The 23,292-nt window shown below is 36.1% G+C and overlaps 1 pseudogene; it reads right to left on the reverse strand.

Moving 5' to 3' along the window:
* Positions 1–17,483: 17,483 nt before the first annotated feature.
* Positions 17,484–17,993, reverse strand: LOC128585579 (cyclin-dependent kinase 1-like; annotated as a pseudogene).
* Positions 17,994–23,292: the final 5,299 nt, after the last annotated feature.

Consider the following 23,292-nt stretch of genomic DNA (forward strand, 5'->3'; position numbering starts at 1 on the left):
TCTCAACTAGGAATGCTTTATTTCTGAAATAAAGATAAACATATTAAGAAAAAAGGTTATTTTCAAATGTTTTTTGCAAGTGCAAATTAGAATGCTTTTATCATCAAATTAAATAAATACACATGCACAGTAGGTACTTTAAATAAACAAGTTTACCAAGGTTACAGAGTCTCTTCATATGGATATATAGTAGTTTTATAAAGTTATAGCTGTTAATTATTGTCAGAGTCTTACAAAAATCAGGGATAAAATTGTTTCTCTTAGTGAACATACAGAAAAAATGACCCAGTTCATCTGTTTGGTTATCCAGATTTGTATATTTCAGGGTGAAATCAATTTCTCTCTCTCTCTTAACTCTAATCTGGGTCAGGGCAAGATGTGATTTTGCTTTCCTCATATACTTGGCCTTTGTTTCTAAATCATGTCACTCTGTCAGTGTTGCTGGATTCCCAGCATAAATATGAGATGTACTCAAATCCTTTCACATCACGCCAATCAATCCTTTGGTCTCTGTGTTGAATTCAGTACACTGTTTTAGGACACACACACATACATGCACCGTGGAGTACTACTTAGCCTTAAAAAAGGAATGCAATAATGTTGCTTGCAGCAGCTCAGATGAAACTGTATATCATTATGCTAAGAAAAGTATCTCAGGAATAAAAACCAAACACTGTATATTCTTATTAATAAATGTGAGCTAAACACTGGGTAAACATTTGCAAAAAGCAATAAAAGAATATGAAAAATCAAAAAAGCAGAGGGTGTGAGAAGGGTGTGGGATAGAGACTTACCTATTGGACACGATGAACACTATTCTGGTGATGGGCACACCAAAGGTCCTAACTTTCAAGCATTATTGAAGATATTCTGTAACAAAAACACTTACACCCCTTTAGTTAATATTTTTAAATAAAATTTAATAAAACATTATCCTATATCTACTCAGTCTGTGCTCTATAAATGAAACTATATGGCATAAATGAGAACACATCTCTTTTGCAAGGCTTACTGAATATTTTAAATCCACTGTTGAGACCTACTGCTCAAAAGACAAGATTACTTTCAAATTAATACTACTCACTCTGTCAAGGTACCTGACTCCCCAAGAGCTCTGAAAATATATACAAGGAAAGTCATGTTGTTTTTATTCCCACTAAAGACAATATCCATTTTGTAGCCCATGGATGAAGGAGTAATTTTTACTTTCACTTCTTATGGTTTATAGATAGTGATTTCTCTCATAGATCTGGGCAAAGTGAATTGGAAACATTCTGGAAAGGATTCATCATTCTAAAAAATATTATGAGCGTTCACATTTCATAAAAGAAGGCCTAAATATCAATATATCAATATTAGCAGGAATTTGGAAGAAGCTGATTCCAAACCTCATTGATGACATTGAGGGATTCCAGACTTTGGAGCAGAGAGTAAATGCAAATATGGTGGAAATAGCAAGAGAACTAGCTAGAATTAGAAGTGCCTGATGATTTGACTAAATCGCTATAATCACATGAGAGAGCTTGAATCAATGAGAAGTTACTTCTTGTGGATGAGCAAAAAAAAGTAATTTTTTGAGATGGAATCTACTTCTGGTGAAGATGCTGTGAACATTGTTAAAGTGACAGTAAAGAATTTATAATGATACATGAATTTGGTGATAATGTAGTGATAAGTTCCATGAAGATTTCCTCAATTTAAAAAGATGATCTACTGCGGGTCAAATGCTACCAAACATCATCATGTACTCAAGGGAAATCTTTCATTAAAGGAAGAGCCAATTAATGTAACAAACTTTATTGTTGTTTTATTTTAAGAAATTGCCATAGCCACCCCAACTTTTCAACAACTCCACCCCAATCAATCAGAATCCACCATCAATACAAGACTCACCACCAGCAAAAAGATTATAACTCTCTGAGGGCTAAGATGATTATTAGAATATTTTAGCAATAAAATATTTTTAGTCAATTTATAAACATAGTTCTTTTATACATAATACTATTTCACACTTATGAGACTGTAATATAATGTAAACATAACTTCTTTATTTTTGCAGTTTTGGGCTGGGGCTGGGCCTGAACCCACCATCTCTGACATATGGGGCTGGTGCCCCACTCCTTGAGCCACAGGCATCACCCTAAACATAACTTTTATATGTACTGGAAAGCCAAAAACTTCACTTTGACTCTATTGTGATAGTCACGTTATCGAGATAGTCTGGAATCGAACCTGCAAATCTCTGAGGTATGTCACTATCAAAACTTAATGACCTAAGCTATCACCTGAGAAACTGTTAAAAAAAAAAAAAACTAAACTAAAAGAACATCTAAATCCAATGTACAGAGAGGATGGTAATAAAAAGGTGTAATACATAAATAAATGAAGTAGAAAATAGAACTGTACATTTAAAATACATCTCAATGAATTTGATTTAATAGAAAAGCTATGAACAAGTATTCAATAAATTGGAAAATTAATCTGATTACCCTAGGTATACAATGTTTAACCTTAGGGCAAAAAGCTGCACAGTGGGTATTTTATTACTTTTCTGCATAACAGTCTTCATTTAAGTGAAGAAATGGATGATGCCTAAAGGAACATGTCACACCATCCCCATCCTGTGCACGTTCGCCATCATTGACCTTATTCTAGCCCTGTAATTTGATCCTGGCTCTCATGGTTGAACTTTTAAGAAGTCTCTAGATAAAAATACCATGCCTATACATAGTTACACACATTTATTTATAATAGCAAAATAATACCTAGGTTTAATTCTCCTGCTGCAATATGAAGCTAAAGCTTTATGGAGATAGACAATAGTAAAATCCAATAAAAAATTTACAACCCTGCTATGTACCAAACAATTTGTTTATTTTTCTCAACCCTGATAACATCCTTCTTAATGTTAAATCAACTTCATAAAATGAGAACATGAAATATAATCTAACCTTATGCAATTCACCCAAGTCATATAACAGACCCTGATCCCTATTCTCAAATATTACAATTCATCAGCTATACCACATTTTCTCCTTCTTAACCTACATATTTTATTCTCTCTCTATTATCAAAGATTTTGACTACATTTAAATCATAACAATCTTATATATACCTTGTCTAATAGTTATTTAAAATATTATTAAAGGAAAGTTTAGAAAAAAGTTTAATTATATATTATATTTGGCCTTCAATGGAGCTTATGGATCCGAATAGATGGAGTTTATTTCCTAAGCTAATTTTGACTGGCAGAAATTTCACACCTGTGGAGCTCATTTAGAAGCAATAATTGTATCTTGAACATCTAATCTCAAATTTTTAGACATAATGTCTATTTTTGAATCCAGTTAATCCTGAAAAAGCTGTGCCTGACATTGAAATTGTTTTATTAATGCTACATTTATACAAAACAAAATTGGGACTATTATTTTTCTTTGAGACATGATTTTGGTCATTAACTCAAACATTTAAGCCTCCAATCAACATATTAGTCTGGGGACGCAGGATTCAAAGTTAATCAAAACAGAATTCACAGCCTATGAAATTAGATAAATGTGGAAAACAAACAATCAAATCATAACATATGAATAAATATAACACTGATGCTAAAATAAGAAGTGATTAATTCTTTAGGTAAGCCTTGGAGTGAAGAGGCCTATGTAAAGAGACAGATTCCTTAATCCAAAATGAAACTCTTATTGAATACAACCTAACTTTGAAATGTAGAAGTTAATAGTTTAAAATAAGGATATTAGTATTCAAATATAATTTTCATCCCTAGAAAATACATTAATAAGATTAATTTCAAATTTTAAAAATATTTTTTATCATTAATATTTCTCTGAATCAGACTTTGAACATAGCAAAATTCGTTTGTGGGTCTAGTTGCATTCATAATCCATGGTCTATAGCAGGGGTCCTCAAACTTATTAAAAAGGAGGCCAGTTCACTGTCCCTCAGACCATTGGAGGGCCGGACTATAGTTTAAAAAAAAAACTATGAACAAATTCCTATGCACACTGCACATATCTTATTTTAAAGTAAAAAAACAAAATGGCAACAAATACAATATTTAAAATAAAGAACAAGTAAAGTTAAATCAACAAACTTACCAGTATTTCAATGGGAACTATGGGCCTGCTTTTGGTTAATGAGAGGGTCAATGTCCGGTTCCATATTTGTCACTGCTAGTCCTAACAAGTGATGCAAGAGTGCATCAGTTAGTCTAGTCTGGTTGGAGATTTCAGATGTTTCATTCTGGAAAAAAGTCTGTTCACAGACATAAGTGCTATCAAAGATGGTTGCCATTTTGAGTGCATGGTTCCTGAGATTAGGATATGTCTCAGAGGGGAGAGATGCATAGAAATTAGGAAGGCTGCTTGACTTGAATGCGTCCCTCAGAGAGTCACAGTTCTGCAGTTCAGCCAGTTCCATTTGGTAAATCGTATCCACATTTTCAATGTCAATAGAAAATGGGTTGCGGAAAAGCTGTATGTCCTGTTCATGAAGATGAAGCTCTTTAAATCTAAGTTGGAACTCCTTTTGCAACTTTTCCAGTGAATCCACACATGTTTTATTTGGGAATGCAACCAATGGATTTTCCGCTAACAGATTTTGTGGTGTAGGGAGATGGCAGAAATTTTTCTCCTTCACTTGTTTGATGAGAAGGCCTAATTTTACTTCAGATGCTTTCACATGTGATTGCATATCACAGATGAGCTTCCCTTTTCCTTGAAGTTGCACATTGAAACTGTTGAGTAGCTCTGTTACATCTGTCAGAAAGGCAAGGTGCTATTTCCATTCTGCATCATTGAGCTCTGGTACTTCTTTGTTTTTTGAAAGCAGAAATGCTGTAATCTGTGGAAGTAAGTCATAGAAATGTTTCAAAACTCTCCCTCGACTCAGCCAAAAGACTTCTGTGTGGTATGGAACATATTCACAGACAACATTTAGCTCAGACAGAAATTCCTGAAATTATCTGTGGTCTAGTGAATTACCTGTAATGAAGTTAACACAAGATACCACAGTCTTCATAACAGAGTCCCACTTCAGTGATTTACTACACAGTGTTTGTTGTTGGATGAGGCAGTGTATGGCTATTGGATGAGAATGATTATGTTTGTCCATCTCTTGGTTAATGCAAGCAATTACTCCTTTCTTAGACCCCAGGAGTACCATCAGTTGTCAAACTGGCTAGTTTTGCCCAGTCCAGCTCCAAACTATTCACAGTTTGGCAAACCTTTTCATAGATATCCTCTCCTGTAGTTGTTCCTTTAATGCTTTGCAGTGCAGCAAGCTCTTCTGTGACTTCGAAATAGTCATTTGTCCCACGAATAAAAATTAGAAGTTGTGCAGGTTCATGAACATCATTACTTTTGTTGCATGCTAAGGAAAAATAAGAAAGTTTTTTTGCGGAGTTTTGCAAATGCTGATGCAAATTGTCTCCCATTTCTTCAATCCTTCATGTAATTGAGGGGCCTGCAAGACTCACTGTACTAAATAAATCAGCCTTCTCTGCATACATCTCTTTGGCAACAGAAAGAAATCATTCTTTAACAAATTCTCCCTCCCCAAATGGTCTGCCAGTGCACGCTATTAGCTTTGCAACTTGAAAACTTGCTCACAGTGATGAAGTATTTAGCTGTTTCTGCTTCACAAAAGTATTTTGCTGAGTTGTCAATGTATATTTCAGTTTTAATATTTTATCTTTTCTCACTTCTCTGACCAAACAATCATATTTATCTTTATGTTGAATTTGATAGTGTCGACGCAAATTGTATTATTTGAACACAGACACTATCTTCTGGCATATCAAACACACAGCTCTTTCCTTGTACTGCATGAAAAAGTAATCGTAAGTCCACTGTTCTTTGAATATCCTACACTCCTAGTCAAATTTTCTCTTTCTTGATATCGTTTCCTAGGGATTCCAAATTGCTATTAGTAAAATACATATATATATGCTCCAAAAATAATATACAAGCAGTAACTTTGCCCACACAGAGACATATAGACTGCACTGCCCATCAATGCAGTCTGATCAGTGCCCATCAATGCAGCCTTGCCCGGACCACATCATTTAAGCCTCACCAGTGCCCATATGGTGGAACTCTACTATTACCTCAGGCTCACCCTGGTACGGTGCAGGAACAGGCACAATTACAGAGCCAGTTCCTCCACCACCTTTCCAGTTCACACTACCCTGTGCAAACCGCACTGCGATCTGTGAACTCGCACAGGAATCTGATCACATGGGTCTTCTCACTGCAGGAAAAAAGAAGGCACATATGCCTTTTTTCTTCCAAATCTAATATGAGTTCAGCCATACAAGCAAGTGGCTGAACTCGCACTGCTCAGAGATCGCAACAGTGTGAACCAGAGCTTACACAGCACACAACATACAACATCATACACAACTGAATAATAATCAGAATATAAATTCACTTATTGTCAATTAAATTGGGTTTCCTACTCCTCGGCTGTCTGCAGAGCTAGATTACTTCCCATGGGGCCCTAGGCAGATTACCAGTTTGGGGTCCCCATGCAATAACACTGAGCACTGACCATTTGCATTAACACTGACTGCTGACCATTTGCAGTAACACTGAGCACTGACCATTTGAGATAACACTGACTGCTGACAATTTGCATTCATACTGAGTGTTAACAATTTGCATTAACACTGAGCACTTAACAATTATCATTACCACTGAGCACTGACTATTCGCATTACCTCTGAGCTCTGACCATTTGCATCACCTCTGAGCACTGACAATTTGCATTAGCACTGAGCACTATTTGTGTTATCACTGTGATGCAACCCCCCCAGAAACCACCCCCAACCAACTAACCAACTTAAAAAAAAGGCTCTCCTAACTTCAAAAAAAAAAAAAAAGGCTCTTCTAACTTCAAAAAAAGGCACCCCCTATCTGCAGAAAAAAAAGACCTCCTAACTTCAGGAAAAAAAGGCCCCCCTGAACTGCAAAAAAAAAGGCCTACTAACTTCAAAATAAAAAAAAAAAAAAATAGACCTCCAAACTTCAAAAAAAAAAAAATTCCTAACTTGTTCTTAGCTCAGTCCTTAGGCAGCAGCAGGCTCTACACAGGCAACCTGGTGACTCCTCCGATTACACCAGAGACCGAGAGGAGGAGTCGAGAGGCAGAGAGAAAGAGGGGAGCCAGAGAGCGTGGGGCACATTCCACACATGCACACTGTGGGCCAGGATGAGTGGACTGCTAAGCAGGATGGCTAAAACACCCAGCGGGGAGAGACAGAGAGAAGGAGTGAAGTCGGAGAGTTGGTGCACATTCCACACATACGCACTGTGGCCCGGGATGAGTCGGCTACTAAACAGGACAGGCAGGGCGGCAAAAACACCCGGCGGGCTGGATAAATGTCCTCAGCAGGCTGTAGTTTGAGGACCCCTGGTCTATAGTTTGGTATTTTTATTTCACATACCTTTGCCCTTTGTGGGTGAAATTTTCTCCCTGGTTATTTAATAAGACTATATACTTGTCTTGAATTTATTATCTGAATCATTCTAACTCAGCATTTTTTAACGGGCATTGAAAACCCACCTACAAGACAGGTAACATTAAACACCAGCTCTTTCACAACACTATTTCACCCCTCTCGCTTATTACTTGTACCTTTAAATAGAAGGTGTAAACATTCACTCAGCAGGCAGCATATACTACATTCTAGGGACTACAAAAAGCATATTGCATGAATGGCCTCAGAACAGCTGTATAGGATAAGTTTTATTATAATGTTGGTGTATCTATTTACATTTAAGAGTCTCATGATTTTCTAATCTGTGCCTCATATTGCATTGCTGGCCACGATCTGTGGGACAAATATAGAATATACGTGAGGTTATAAGTTTAGACTTCAAAAATCCTTCATGCTGATGGTTTTAGGGATCTTGTTTAGGTCTGTCTGATATTTTGATACTTTTTTTCTTTTTTCTTACTCTCAAAGTTTCTCTCACCTTGACACTAACGTACCTTTCAGTGAATATGAGTTTATTTAAAAATTATATGCATGTATATGATTGAAAAACTCCTTGACATCTTATATTCCTAAGTTTGGAAAAAAAGAAAACTGTTTGCTGGCAGCAAAACATAAACTAAGCCAGTGCTTGTTTCAAAGATCGAAAATATCCCATGATATCTTTATAACTCCTGAAGAAATATAATTCGTATTTTTTTAAAAATTACACTACAGCTAAATGATTGTGAAAGTGGCACTTCTGTCAGAAAAGTTATGAAAGAATAGTCAGGCATAAAGACATTATCATTACACGTAAAAAAACGAGTAACCATAAATACAAACTGTTATTCTCACAGGAGTGATAATATTTTGTTGTAGTCTGAACAGGGAAATGTGTGGAAAAAGTATTATTGGCCAGTTTACTATAAAACAAGATTAGATACAAAAATATACAAAACTCTCAAAATTACTGTGGTCACTTTAACTCTTTGATTTTCCAATTTACCCATAGGTCTGGGAGATTATGAACAGATCTATAATAGAAATATAAAGATGATGGTTTTTGGGTTAACATTAGGCAAGATGACGTCTTCCAGTCCAAGCACATTTCTGTTTTCCTTTTGGGTGCTTTTCTTTAGGCCACATTAGCTTGAGAGGATCCTATTTTATGCAGTCTAGCAAAGGAGAGGTTGGAGAATTTGTCTTCTATATTTCACTGACCTGCCAGACAGCACATTTCTGTCACTGTTCATGGTTGCTTGAACCTGGAAGTTTGTCTCATCAACTTTCTTTTCGTCACATCTGGGACAGAAAGAAGCTTAGACAACATTCTAAAGACAACACTTCATTGTTTTCTGAATTTCTTTTCTTTGTGAGTGTATACCTTAAAAAAAAAAAAAATCCACTTACTAGAACTCACCTGGAAATGTAGGATGAACCAAAAATATACATGTGTGTTATTTATACATGTTAATATATAAATACCTGTTACTCTTTGCTGGACCATTCTACAAACATAATGTAATCTGGGAAAATGTTATGTTCTAATTGCTTATTTTTCATTGTCTTAGCTTTAGATATCCTTAGGTGCTTACTTATGCTCGAGGATTTTGTTTGCAAAATCATTTTGAGAAAGCTGTTGTTTTGTTTTGTTCTTTGGTTTCTTCTCAACCTCTTTGTGCTTTCTCTATCTTCTTGTGCCACCTTGGTTTGATCTTCCCTTTCCTCTGTGTGTGCTTATTTTATCTTTTTTGTTGTCTTAAGATGGCACTCTGTGCAGCCAGCTTCCCCCCGCTGAAAACCAGACCTTATAATATTGCTGTGGAGGTATGACCCTGCAGTGACATCAGTTTACTGAAGATTCAGCTAGGGAGCTGTTGAACAACTTGGCACAGCCTTGTCTCTTTTCATGCCTCTGAGCCTACAGCTCAATGCCTACCCCAAGTACGTTTGGCTGGAGTGTTTCCTTATTTTGAAGATTCATTTCAGTATGAAACTAAGGATGGGTCATTCATTTTTGGAGAAGCCAGCTAGCAACTAATAAGGACACTCACCAGCCATATGGGGACTTCCATATAGTGAAGAAATTAGGTCACTCACCAACAGCCAGGATGAACTTGCTCAACCACGTGAGAGATCAATCTTGGAAATGGAAGCACCATCCTAAACCAAAGCCTTCAGACTAATGCAGGTCTGATCAACAACTTGAACATAACCTCAACAGACTTGCCAAGCCAGACCACAAACTAAACCACTTCAAGGAATGAGAAGCTTGACACAGAATCTATGCTGGGGGACTGAGAAACTCCGGGAAGAGTGTTCCCAAGCAAACCTCTGGTTTGTATTTATTATCATAAAGCAGGAAAAAGGAGTTAAAAGTTACTTATCAGACATCAGCACTAAAAAAGCGAAACATGGAAAATGTCATATAGAATGTCTCAAATTTGTTTTCGCAAAACTGCAGATGTTAGGCAAGACCTCTGCCTCCAGTTTCAAGAGACCTTTGGAATCTAGAGAATCTTTAGCATAACCAGTAAAACTGGTATTGCCACATCTAACATATACATTATTTCTCGGAGGCCAGTGTTCTGATCTCCTGCATGTACACAAGTCAAGTACATTCTCATGACTCTTTAGGTCCCTCAAGCATTTTGAGACCAGTGTTCTGATCTCCTGCATGTACACAAGTCAAGTACGTTCTCATGACTCTTTAGGTCCCTCAAGCATTTTGAAGAACCTATGCTAAAGATCAGGGACAATTTTCCCTACATACAATTAATAAAATAATACTAAAATAAATCTTACAATATTCACTAATTTCAATCTCTCTTAGCTAAGCTTATTGAAGTATCAAACAAGGACATTAAAATGTTCCATATTTTGTACTTTTCTTATGGTGATAGGATAAGACATAGAAAAACCCATAGCAAATAGAAAATGAAAAATGTATGCATTTTTCTTGCATATTAGATCAGCTGATAATTGTGCATATCCCAGACATGATTACAGGGGGGAAAATTGGAGCAAAAATGAACACCAGTGGACCTCAATGAGTGAAAAGATTCTAGCAAACATGAAAAAGCCAGCTGTGTTTATTTGCTTCTCCAACTATCTTTGCTTCTCCTTTGAATGTATTTTCTGCCAAGGTCCCAGATATTTCATTTCTAAATAAATAGTTTTCACTAAACTGGATTGTAACCAACTTCATCTTAGAACTTCCTTGAATTCTTACTTAAGAATCACATCTAAGATTTCATGTCCAGTCCAGGAATATAATAAAAGGATGTGGCTTATTTTCAACTTACACAGTAGAGTCTTTCTTAGGTGGCCTTCATTTAATGGTTTTCGGGAGAAACTCACTCTGTCCATTCCCCTTGCTGTACCTACCAAGCAGCCCACAGGACATTAAACCTTACGGGGTTATTCTCCCATAAGTCCCCATTGTTCTACTTCCATCTCTTTTTTGCAAGCTGTTTTGATTACATTTTTTGTTCAATATTATGCAAATTGATTAAATATAAATAGGAAAAAGATAGTGTGGTTTGGCAAAATAGTATACAGAATGTTTAAGATGCTATAGGGTTGTCTCCTTCCCCATTGGAAAACAGTATTAAAAATGCACTACTTGGGAATAAATGAATACAGTTGGGGTGATTTATAAAATTAAAGAATGATTATAAAGAGTGATTTGCAACTCCTTTTAAGTTTTCATCTCACTATAAATAAAAATGACATCGGAAATGGCATACATGATACCAGGATGGTCACCTTCAATCACTGTGGAAGGAGCCAAATCTATTACTTAGGGCCAACATGAAAAGTAATGACTTTAAAAATTGTGCTTTTTTTGAGGAATGGCAAGCACATTGTTTTGAAAAAGCTTGAATTCACAATTAAATGCTATCATTTATATATAGGTCTCTTTCTTTCCAGATTTCTGTCCATATCATTAGTAGCTCTGGCTAACACTCTTATTATGATTCTATTTGTGATCTTTCCAAAGAGTAATGCAAAATAAACTATAGCCCATCCTTTTCACCCAATATCCTAAAAATGCAGGATATTTGGAATTTATAAACATTTTATTTGTAAATGGTCTTATTATATTTGGAAGATGAATAGTGCCTAACAGTATCTTAATACTGACTTCCCAGGATTTACTTTGTGGAGGTAGATTTTAAATGACAGCTCCTCTAAAAGCAAGCAGGTGTGGGCCTGGTTCTTGCACTGCTCAGTGGGAAGTTGACATTTCAGCAGTAAAGTTGGATGTATTGGAGCATTGTTCTAGTCATAACAAACTGCCTAAGTTATAAAATCCTGGCAACACATTCTAGCCATTAAGCCATATATCCCCTATTTTCAGTGTGGAAAGCTTTTATTAATTCATAAAAGGGTTTTCTCAGCTGGGAGAAATTGGAAGCTGGCAGAGCAAACAACAATAACAGGTCCACTCATTTCCCAGCTGAAAGATTTGACCAGATACATTAGCATTTGAATTATATTTGAAAAATTCCACCCTCACTGAATGTTATATATATTTTTAAACATGTTACTGAAGACTCATATTTCCATCAAATTGTATTTTGCAGAAAATCAATTTCTAAGGGAAAGGATGCTAGGAATTGGGATTGTTCAGAATCCATGAATCAATTTGGGATTGATGGATAGCTTAGCAATACTGAGTAATCCAATCCATGTTCATGAAAAATCTTTCCATTTAGGTTTTTTAAATTTCTATGAATATGGGGTGTGTGCCTATGTGTGTCTATTTAGGTATAAGAAATTGGCTCATGTGATTACAGAAACACTAGGAAATGCTATAGTCTTCAAGCTGCAAACCCAGCAAAGCCAGACGTGTCATACTGGTTCAAGTACAAAGGCCTGAGAACCAGAAGTGTCAGGGATGTTAAGTTCCAGGATAAGAGAAAAACAAAGACTCAGATATAATAGCCAAGCAGAGTGAACCCTCCCTTCCTCTGTTTTTTTGTTGTTGTTGTTGTTGTTGTTGTTGTTTGTTGTTTGTTTGTTTTTTGCTTTATTCAGGCTCTCAAAAAACTGGACCCTGCCCATTCTGCCCTGTCCACATTGGGAAGAGCAATCAGCTACTCAGTCCACTGATTGAAATGCTTGTGTCAGCTAGAAACCTTTTTATAGACACATCTGGAAGTAACATTTAACTAAATGTTTGGGTAACCCATCACCCAGTCAAGTTGACACATAAAAGTAACCATCACACGTGGTTTATACTTTTCAGCACACAGGTTTTGTACATAATTTGTCAAGTGTATTCCATCCGCTTCAGGAGATACCACTGACTATAAGAAAATACACTGAAACCAAGCATTCACCAAAGGACTGAATCCCAAATAAACTGTAATAAAGATGTTTAGGGAGGAAATTGCACTGTATCCCGTTTGCGGTCATGGTGACAAATTCTCTCAGATTCTGTTTTTTGAAATCTCTATATTGCACTTTGATTTTTCAAGTACATTAATGCTTCTTATACATTCTAGTTGGCACAACTTTCCTTTCATTGAAGATGTCATTTTGAAGTGTTCTGGCTTACAGAATAATGTTAAAAAGTCTGCCATCAGCTTCAGTGTTGCCCTCATGAAAATAAGTTATGTTTTTCCTCAAATTGTTTTCCTTTCTTTTGAGATTTGTCCTTGATCTCTCCTTTTCAGAAATCTGATTCTGATGTGGTTAAGAATTAAGTCCAAAATTTTGGGGGGAATTTAATACAATTCCTTGAAGTGTAATTGATGTCCTTTGTCAGTTCTGGAAAAATGTTAACCATTATTTCTTGAAACATAATTTCTTGTCTTATCCTTCCTTCTGGAACTCCAAAGCGTTTATGTAATAAACTTTTACAATGTTCCTTTATATATCTTATGTTTTGTTTCATTTTTCCACTATTTTTCTCTCAGCTGTAGTTCCAATAGTTCCTTTCAATTTTCTTTTGCTGTTTCCTTCTGATGATGAACATATTCAATGAGCCCTTAATTACAGATATTGATTTTTTGGCCTTCATTTGCATATTTTTAAATGCATATTGGTTTTTGGTGATAGTACCAATTTTATGCAGTATATTTGAATTTTTTATGTTTTTTTAACATGTTGATAGCAATAACATTAAAGTTTTTTTTCTTACAATTTTATCATATGAATCTTGTAAATCCATGATTTTGCTGGTGTTTTTCCTTGGACCACACATCCTTTCCTTTCATTGGGTCACATGTCTTTGCAACTTAACAGGTCTCTCAATTCTTTCTCATGCCAGACTTTGTTTCTAAAATGACATGGAGGCTGACTTTGATGTGCATTTCTCCTCAGACATCCTGACTTTTTCTTTTATAGACAGCTAGAGTGATGGATGGCTCACCATAATCCAATCAAAATTAAGCATGGCCAGAGATGGTTTGCGGCGGCCTACCTTAGTCTCATTTCCACTCTAGTTTCAAACATCTTAAGGGTACAGTCTGTCAGGTGTTATTGAATGTCCTTCCCTCAGCCAGGACTTTGACTTTTAAGCACTGTTCAACTGTATGAAATTTCATTCCAGGTTTCCATCCCAACCCCTAGCTGCCCTAGGACTCAGCTAAGGTCCAGCGGGAGGAAATTGGCAACCTTGGTTGGAGGCCTCTCCAGTTCCAAACGGTCACAGCAGCCAATGCAGCCTTCAGAAGCCCCACTGGAGTCTTACTCTCTAAGGTGCTCTACAATAACATGACTTGTATTATAATCATTTCCTCCTGATTTAAATAATGAAAACTATGCTTTACTGCTAGCTTCTGTGTAATAATTGGAGGCACAAAACCTGTGCCATGGATTTTTAAGTGAGTTCTTATAAATATCTTAGGGATATGGCAGCCCAACTAAAGATGACATATCACAGCACCTACGTCTAAAATGAAACCTATCAACAGACTCAGATGGAGGAATATCACTATTAACCCAGAACTTTCTCAATGCAATGACTTATTCTTTAAGAGTCATAGAAACTATCAATTTGGAAATAGTACACTATCAAATAAATCCTTATAAACTATTGGTGTAACTGGAAGTTAAGTGGTAGTTACAGAAACGAGGAGTGCAGGGAGAATGGGGACAAAAGACCCCATTCTTGGCAAGGAAAAACACCCCCAGAAAAGGGAAAAAACAGAGAAATAAGCTGAGCAAGGTGGAATAAAAAGAATTTAGCTAGCTTACTTTTAATATAACAATTGAATTACTTGTATGGACAGTTTCTGCTTTTACTGAAAGCCTGGCCTGTAAGGGATACAGCTTACAAACATCCTTGCTGGGTCTGTAAGCCCTCTGAAGAACAATGGCCATAGCAGAAGCTGTGTGTAAGGCCTGGGGAGGAAGATTAACCAGGCCACTCATGCTCAGTCAACCATCAAAGCAACTACCCATTGTGGGGATTTGTATTATGACCGAGGCAGAGATCAAGGGAACAGATGGAGCCTTGAGGTATGGGCAGGAGAGTTTGTACCCTAACCAAGGAGGGATTCTTCTGATTCTTCAGAGAATCTTCAGATTCTCCTCCAATTCTTCATAGGAGAACTGACGCCACCACGTCTGCTCCACAAAGAAACTAGAAACTAATCTCCCCCAAGGGATCTGTGTGCGTGACCACAAACAAGAGGCTGCCCTCAAACAAGACTCAGGTTCAGGATTTCTCAAAGCTACCCAGACTCTTAAAGTTAATGATTATAGATAGAATAAGAACTAACATGCTTACTCATAGAAACTGTTGATGTTTTTACTCCCTTCCTCAACTAATCCTCTTGGCTAACTGAGAAAACAGCCTTCAATTAAATCTGGGTGGGACAAGCACTCAGGGCCATACACTGAGGGCCCACAAGCTAGAGGGGGAACCCCAGTGCCCACCTTTGAAAACTCTATTCTGTGTGTCATGTCTCTTTTTCTCTAGCTGTTTTTAATTTTCATTTTTTTCCCAGTCACTCACTGCTGGTTCCACAGGTCTTAAAAGACCCTGTCCATGAGGCAGGACCCCAGCAGAGAAGAAATATGCAATTTATATTTTTCTGTTGTCATTAATTTAAATCACTCTATTTTTTAGGGTCCTTCATGCCTGCCTTGTACGAATATTTATTAAGTACCTAATTAGGAATGAAAAGGGGTCATAGGGAAGTAGGAGAAAAGGTTTCCCAGCTAGATAAAGAAGTTAAAAGGGGTGCTGAAACAAAGGGTTTCAGTTGACCAAATATGTCCTGTTTTCCATAGAATGTAGTTTCTAGCTTGTAACACAAAGTGGGGTGATGGTCATAGTTTCAGAACAATGTACACCACAAATGCCACAAGCATCAAAGACTAACAGTCACCACCATACAATTATCAAGAAAATAGGTAGCAATTGTTATCAAGAAGTGGAAGAAAGGACGGTGCCTGTGGCTCAAAAGAGTAGGGTGCTGGCCCCATATACAAGAGGTGGCAGGTTCAAACCCGCCACCGCCAAAAACTGCAAAAAAAAAAAAAGAAGAGGAGGAAAATGGGTACACTGACAACTGAGGTAATCTTTGAACAATGAGAAATGGATACGAATACCTAAACACAAGGGGGACCAATGAAAATCTTTACAGATAATTGTAGAAGGAATTAGGACAAAATACCATACCTGTGTACTGTCTCGGGAAGGAGTCACCTCTCACTCGCTAGGGGGACCGTTTTCCTCTCTCTGGAAAAGTCTATGCGTCAATAAAACTTTCTTTCTGCTAAACACAGGAGTCTCTATGATTTTACCTTTATTTTCCATTAATGTTGCCTTTGTTATTTCTCAGCTGAACTTTCTAGTTCTGTCCAGCGTCTGAATGTTAGGAACTGAACACAGCAAAGGGGTCACTCAAAGAGCCCTACAGTAACCTTCTGTGATGCATATAAAAGAAAAGTAACATAGAGAATGAATAGGGCCAGTGAGATCCTCAAATTAAGAAATATTAATATTTCTTCTTTAAAGTAGTTCAGTAAAAAAGAAAAAAAATTAATGATAATAAGAATAACCACTATTTAGCTCATGTTGTTGAGTTAATAGATTAGGCTGCAGGTTAGACACCCTGGATACAGAGTAATTTCCAGGAGTTGCCAAGGCCTTTTAAGCTATCATAGCACTTTTAGCATAATAATATATTATAAGCAGGATATAGCAAGCAGTGAGAGTCACCTGAGGTCAGTGTGTGTGTGTGTGTGTGTGTGGCCATCTGGGTTCTCTAGCTAGTTTTGGATGGTTTTTGCACCACCTCCTGTTTTATGAAAGAACTTGGTCCAGATTTCATAACTAATTAAGCAGAGCCTGACATTTCCCTATCTCGCTTTTGCATATGACTTCTTTTAACACTGATCCCTCCTATATAATAACTTTATTTTAATGAAAAACAAAATCGGTATTGTGACTTTTGAAGAGCAAAAAAATTAGAAGCAGCTTATGGAATATACCAATAACAGGATTTTACAATTATGAATCAATTTAGCAATAGAATGTAAAATTGACCTCAGAACTTTACGTTGAATGGGAAAAGATAAGCAAATATATGGATGTGTACTTCTTAGCTTGGAAAAACAGAAGAAATAAAAGAAAGATACATTAGCCATAACTATAGATTCTATTTTTTATAAGGACAGTTGTAAGGACACACCCCAGAGAAAGAGTAGAACTTTAGCACCAGATATCACAAAGAAACTATATTATTGTTGCTTCATTTTAAGCTTTTAAAACAAAGTTTTAGACTTATAGAGGTATAATTTATGTAGAATAAATGAAAACTTGGTAGGTGTACACTCACTTCTGTGGATTTGGAAAAATTCATACAAGTGTATAACCACCATCAAATTAAGATGTAATGTACTTCGTCACAACACGAAATCTTTCTCATGGTAAGTTGACCTGTCCATGCCCACTCCCCTCCCTATCCCCAAGGTATGGGAATGACCGAGGGGATTTTTGGCCTACAGTTTTGCAATTTCTTAGCATTCATACAATGAAATAATGAAGATGTACAGATGCAGGGTTTTGACACCGAATAGGTATTCCAAAAGCTCTGGCAAGGCCCAAATCAACTACTTTGATTGTTCCTTTGTCATCAATCAATAGATTTTGAGGTTTTAAGTTTCGTTGAAGGACTGTGACAAAACACAACCCCCCTGTATGATTTGGTATAAATAACTCTCACCAAGTAAAGAATCCAGGAACTGGCCAGGAGAGGTAGAATCCATATATTTCTTGAGGTCCATAGAAAGAAATTCAAAGATGAGCTATAACCCGGAATCCTGCATAAGCACATCATGAAGACTGACTATATGGATGACGAAGTTCTTTTAATAGAGAAATTTCCCGAATTGCAGTGCTAGTAATCCCTTCCTTTTCACGTTCTAGTCTGATTTTCTTCATGGCTACCACTTGACATGTAGTTCTGTGTCTACTCTTACACACTACTCCATCGATACCCTCTCCAATTTTCTCTATTTTGGTATAATCTTCCATAGGTAATCAATAGGTATGGCACATCCTCAGCAACTCTACCCGACTTAGTATCCTGTGGTGGCCACAGTGGCAGCTGCCACCAAAGCATCACTACTCTCTCCATTAAGCCCTTTTTAATTGTGTTGTTTGTTTTCTTTATAATGAAATTTGAAAGTCCTTTACATAATTTTGGTCGCCAGTCTTTTGTCACCTATGTACTTCTCAGATACTTTCTTTCTGTCTGTGGCTTGCATTTCTTTTTCTAGGAAAAACTGGTACTTGTTGAAGAGCAGAAAGTTTTATTTTGGTGACTTCTAATTTATGTTTCTTCTTTGATGGATTATGCTTTTTGTGGCCTAATACATTTCTCCCTAACTAAAATTTATAACCATTTATGTCATATTTTCTAGAAGTTTAAAAGTTTTAGACTTTAAATTTAGGTTTATGTTACACTTCGAGTTAGTTTTTAATTTAGTTCCAGGTCTTAGTTGTCCTTCTTCTTTGCACATGGATAGCCAATGGTTTCAGCATCATTTGCAGAATATGACTTTATATTAGTGGTTCTATTTATGGTCTCCTTTTTCTAGTCTATCTATCAATGTGTTTAACCTTTGCTAACACTGCATTTCCTTGATTATAGGAGATTTACTTCAATCTTGGAATTAATTCATTTTAAAACTATAGATAGTTTGCACATTAACTGCTTTTATCATGTAATATCTTAAATTTCTAAATACTCTTGTATTTTCTTTCTAGGACTATTTTCTTCTCAACTGTTTTACCTTTTCTATATTTAATCTAAAATGTAAAATCTTACCATGTTATCAAATATTGGAAAATAAAATTTTTTAATTTCTACTTACGCTTATATAATACAGCATATCCCCAAGATCATTACATCAACACCATTATCAAATAAGACCTCTATGTTTCTCTAACCTAAAAACATCTAAATAGATGATTAAATTTTCTTAATCATAATACTAAGTAAAATGTCATACTTACATCAAAATGTTTCAAAAAGTATTTGAAATAATAAATTAGACATCACTATATTTTCTCAGGGTTTTGTTTTCCCTATTGGTAGAAATGAATTAATGGTAGCTAGCATAACTGTCAAAAAAATTCCTAACCATACATACTCATATAAGAACCTGTAGTGACATTCAAAGTCACTCCCTGTCATATGTGGAAATTTTCCATGCAGTTCCTCACATATAATCACCAATTAGAATGTAAGCCAAAGTCATCCTGCAGTGCCTGCCATATTTTCTATTTCTGATTCTTAGTCCAGGCCAATCTCCATTGCTTTTAAAAACACCTGATAAAGTATTATCATTGTACCTTTGACATATGTTTATAAAAGTCGTCAACCCAATAAGAGCTTTATGATAAAAACAAAAGTCAATTATATGACTCAAACATAACTGGATAAATTTTTTTAAATCTTTATCCTTCCTTGGCTTGGGAGACACAATCAGCACCTGATTCTCTACATAATTTCCCTCTACTTCAGATTTTTTAAATAATCTTTCTTTTTTTTTTATTATTTATTTAAAGGCCCCACCCCCCTCCCTCCATCCCTCTTTCTGCTTCCCCCCACCCAGCGCCGGCCCCATATACCGAGGGTGGCGGGTTCAAACCCAGCCCCGGCCAAACTGCAACAAAAAAATAGCCAGGCGTTGTGGCGGGCGCCTGTAGTCCCAGCTACTCGGAAGGCTGAGGCAAGAGAATCGCCTAGGCCCAGGAGTTGGAGGTTGCTGTGAGCTGTGTGACGCCATGGCACTCTACCGAGGGCCATAAAGTGAAACTCTGTCTCTACAAAAAAAAAAAAAATTAAGGTTAAATAATCTTTCATCTAGAGAGTTGGAAAGCTCATATCTTATTTTCAAATGACTGCCTCTAGCTTCTCCCACTGGAAAAAAGTATTATGTATCTTCTCCAAAAATGAATATCATATCTACTAACATAACTGTCACATTTCGGACTATATGTTACATACATTGCAGATTGAACAAATGGTTTAATACATCTCTCTTATGGATTACTAAAAAGTATAATAAATGAATTTAAAATGATGGCTTAATTGGTAACTTTGAGTAAACTTCACTCTATATAGTTACCATTTTTCTTTTTCTCTTAACTCCTTACAACTACACATAATTTATTCTACTTCAGTACTGGGAAAATATCTGTGTTGTAAGAAAATATTCCAAGAATTCAATTTGTAGAACATATATATAAAAATTTTAATGTCAAAATCACATTTTATTTTTAATTTATTATTAATATTAATGAGCTTCTGTACAATTGAAATAGCTTTAAAAATCAAATCACATTTTCTTAAATCAAAAGAATCATAATAAAATTACTCGCATGTCTTTAGCATCAATATTCACTAATAGTATCTGTGTACAAAAAAATTTAAGGCAATGCATTTCAAAATAAATTGTGATGAAAGTTTGCAATGCGATCTGTTGCTATGGTGATGAGTTAATCTGCAATTTCATCTTGTGTGCTAGCATTATTACTTCCTTCTTACATTTGCTAATGGAAGTCTTTGGGTCAATAACTATAACTGTGGTGTCAAGAAGAATTTATAAATTTGATGTAATGTGAAAATTTGTAAACACATGATGTTGAAAACACTCAGCAAGTCAAATCCTCACATACATTTACAAAATATATACCACAATTTTTATTCAACAATTTAAACTGTTTCTTTTCTGAAATACTTATAAAAATATTAGTCACAGACGCTTTACCTTCTACAGAAGAATCGTTACAGGAAATATTCCCATGTAACAGAAATCTGAAAATAATATTCTATGACCATTTTCTACCAAGAAGCCCATTCAGAAGAGTCACTGCCGTACTGACAAACCTGGTTGAGCCTGCCCTGCAGGACCTGAATGGGGACATCTAGACCCAGGGATTCCAACTTCAACTATCTGACATAATTGCTACTGAGACCATTAGCACTCTCCCCCAAAATATATGCTTATCATTTTTTTTTTAATTTTATTAAATCATAGCCATGTACATTAATATGATCATGGGGCACCATACACTTGGTTCATAGACTGTTTGACACATTTTCATCACATTAGTTGACATAGCCCTCCTGGCATTTTCTTAGTTACCTTGCTAAGACATTTACATTCCACATTTACTAAGCTTCACATATACCCTTGTAAGATGCACCACAAGTGTGATCCTTTCAATCCCCCTCCCTCTATCCACCTCCCTCCTTCCTCCCCACCCTTTCCCCCTTCCCCCTATTCTTGGGTTGTAACTGGGTTATAGATTTCATGTGAAGGTCCTAAATTAGTTTCATAGTAGGGGTCAGTACATTGGATACTTTTTCTTCCATTCTCGAGACACTTTACTGAGAAGAATATGTTCCAGCTCCATCCATGTAAACATGAAAGAGGTAAAGTCTCCATCTTTCTTCAAGGCTGCATAGTATTCCATGGTGTACATATACCACAATTTATTAATCCATTCGTGGATCGATGGGCACTTGGGCTTTTTCCATGACTTAGCAATTATGAATAGAGCTGCAATAAACATTCTGGTACAAATATCTTTATTATGATGTGATTTTGAGACTAGCCTATATCATAAAATCTCAAGACCAGAGATGTTGGCGTGGATGTGGAGAAAAGAGAACACTTTTGCACTGCTGGTGGGAATGCAAATTAATACATTCCTTTTGGAAAGATATATGGAGAACACTTAGAGATCTAAAAATAGCTCTCCCATTCAATCCTGTAATTCCTCTGCTGGGCATATACCCAGAAGACCAAATATATGCTTATCTTAAGGTATAAGTTATATATAACACAATTCACCCTTTCAGTTTTCAGAATTGTGAATTTTGAGATATGTATCCAGTCATGTAACCATTGCCGTAATAAAGACATAGAACATTTCCCTTATCCTGAAAGGTTCCCTTCTGTCCCTTTTAACCCCCTAAGCCATGGTTACCATTTTCAACCACCTCTTCCTCTTTACGAAATTTCATGTTCAATTAATTTACAGCTTACACCTGAAACGTTATCACTCCTATCTTAAATGAAGAAGACTCAATTCGTACTACAATCTTTTGTTTCTGGCTTCCACCTAAGTTATTTTGGATGACACAACCCATAATACATCCCAATCCTGTTCACTGAACTCATGAAGGGTTTACCCAAATAATTCATTTACCACCGAGTTTATTTTTAAATGGAGAACTAAATTCTATATTTACCTTTTAAATTTAGATCCTATAGAAATGACTAAACTCATATATGCATTTCAAAATGGCAGGCAGCATTGCCCTGAATACAAATCTGCAACTTACTTGTCAGGTGCCATATAAGTCATTGGAAGGAAAAGGAAAAAAAAAAGGTTCAAAATACGTGGTATAGTGGTTCTCCCTTTTCCATGAGGGGTGGAAAAAGTGGTTCTCCCTTTTCCATGAGGGGTGGCTTCCAAGATATCCAGTGAATGCCTGAAATCACAGACAGTACCAAACCACATATGCACTGTTTTCCTACATACATCAATTCATAAATTATAGTAAAGGGATGGCAATAACTAATAATAAAACAGCCATTTATAATAATATAATGTTCAGAATTTCACAGATAGAAGATTCATTCTTATCATAGATCTTAGCAACCTCAGAATACAATTTTTTTCTTTCCTTTATTAAGTAAAGAACTCACCTTAAAGGAAGAATTTTACTTCTCCTTACTTCTCACTGGCATATCTGAATTTCCAACATTACTACTCTTGGGCTTTGGGGATATTATTAAGTAAAACAAGGGTTGATGAAACACAAGCACTGTGATACCATGACAGCAGATCTGATACTACTCAGAGTGGAGGGCTACCAGGTAGGAAGTGTGTACATTGTGGATATGCTGGACAAAAGGAGGCTTCACTGTGGACAGGATGAGGCAGGAGAGCAGGAGATTCCTCATGCTACTTATAATGGCACATGGTTTTTAACACTTATGAATTGTTTATTTCTGGAATTTTCTATTTAATATTTTCCAATGGTGGTTGACCATGGGAACTGAAACCATAGATTGGCAGTGAAACCTCAGAAAGTGAAACCACAAAAAAGGGGGTAACTATTGTATAAACAATTGAATTCATTCCTTACATAAATAATTTTAAATATTTGTGTAGTGCAAATGTCACTGATTTCTATATCAATATATTAATTTTACAAAGTTAAGTTGCTATTTTAAACCTCAAAAAATGAAATGAACCTGAACATGTGTTTGATGAAAATTCTAGGTTAAGAATGATAGATCAGTGATAA

The sequence above is a fragment of the Nycticebus coucang genome, chromosome 5, assembly GCF_027406575.1.
Source record: "Nycticebus coucang isolate mNycCou1 chromosome 5, mNycCou1.pri, whole genome shotgun sequence".
Classification (NCBI taxonomy): Eukaryota; Metazoa; Chordata; class Mammalia; order Primates; family Lorisidae; genus Nycticebus; species Nycticebus coucang.